The 1,611-nt window shown below is 40.2% G+C and overlaps 1 protein-coding gene across 3 annotated transcripts in view; it reads left to right on the plus strand.

The window, feature by feature from the left end:
• LOC144980803 (mitogen-activated protein kinase kinase kinase kinase 4-like) overlaps positions 1-1,611 on the plus strand; it is a 162,089-nt gene that overhangs the window by 123,333 nt on the left and 37,145 nt on the right. The gene's annotated exons all lie outside the window — the stretch shown is intronic.

Raw genomic sequence — 1,611 nt, forward strand, 5'->3', positions numbered from 1 at the left:
ATTTTTACATCTTTGGCATAAAATTTAAAATGACGTATTTTGGTTTGTCCCAGCCAGACATCTAAACAAAAGCATTGTACGTGGAGAGAAAAAAAATAAACTGAGTAGATGTGACTCATAAGAAGGGAACAACACAAAACAAACAACGTTTCGGCCCTTGCCTTCGTCAGGAGACAGAAAACACAAACACAAATATGTAAATTTACAAAATATCACATTCCGTCAAATGTGGAAACAATGTTAATGTAATGTGAGGAAAGGGCGTCGAGTGTGGATGCAAGAAGAGACGCGAGATAAGGAGAGAGAGAGAGAGGGGGGGGGGAGAGAAAGAATGAGAGAGAGAGAGAGAGAGAGAGAGAGATGGGGGAGAGAAATAATGAGAGAGAGAGGGGGGGGAGAGAAAGAATGAGAGAGAGAGAGAGATGGGGGGAGAGAAATAATGAGAGAGAGAGGGGGGGGAGAGAAAGAATGAGAGAGAGAGAGAGAGAGAGAGAGAGAGAGAGAGAGGGGGGGGAGAAATAAGGAGAGAGAGAGAGAGAGAGAGAGAGAGAGAGAGAGAGAGAGAGAGAGAAATTTGAAGGACGAGTTTTTCCTGGCCAAATTTTTAAATACGCGTTTTCCCCTGAGTACGGTAGTATAGATGCTGTCTTTTGTTACCATTGGCATCGAAAGCACTGAATATGTAAATAAATAAATGGATACATAAATAAAATGAATAAATAACAGAAAAGGAAATAAATCATTGAATAAATTGACTATTTGGATAAATGATCAATAATCAATATTAAGGTAAATAAATAGTAAATAGGTAAATTAGAAATAAAATTACATAAATAAAAATAAATAAATAATAAATAAATAAATAAATAAATAAATTAAATAAATAAATAAGAGTGATTAAGTGAATAAAATAAATCAGATCCCCGAAGCAAGCAGACGAAGAAACAGTGACCAAACGACATGACTACATGGATCGTGTCTTGAAGCAGACAGACAGACAGACAGACAGACAGACAGACAGACAGACAGACAGACAGACAGACATTAAGGCATGTTCGTATTCGTCGTAGATATCCTGTAGAAGCATTGGAATCACTTCTTGATGGTGAGTTCGATCGATCAACAATGTGTGTGTGTGTGTTGTGTATGTGTGGTGAGTGTTGTGGGGGGGGGGGTTTGTGTGGTGTGGTTTGTGTTTGTGTGTGTTGTATGTGTGTGTGTTGTGTGTGGGGGGGTTGTGTTTGTGTGGTGTTGTGTTTGTGTGGGTATGTGTGTGTTGGGGGGGGGGGGTTGTGTGTTTGTATATGTGTGTGTGTGTGTGTGGGTATGTGTGTGTGTTGAAGGGGTTGTGTGTGTGTGTGTGTGTGAATGTGTGTGTGTGTGTGTATGCAATATTTAGACATTCTATCGATTTGTATGGTGTTTGGGTAACTGGAACTGAACAAGAGTTGAAAAAAAAAAAGGGAGAGGGGAGGAGGAGGAGCGGACATCGTCTGTACCAAATTAATATTATAGACTAGATCTTATTCGGTGCCCGCCCCAAACTACGACCCCGACTGTTTGCTGTTGGCCAGGGTTGGTAAAGTTGGCTGGAGGAAATGCGTTTTTTAA

The sequence above is a fragment of the Berghia stephanieae genome, chromosome 10, assembly GCF_034508935.2.
Source record: "Berghia stephanieae isolate SIO BIC M18660-M18661 chromosome 10, UCSD_Bste_1.3, whole genome shotgun sequence".
Taxonomy (NCBI): Eukaryota; Metazoa; Mollusca; class Gastropoda; order Nudibranchia; family Aeolidiidae; genus Berghia; species Berghia stephanieae.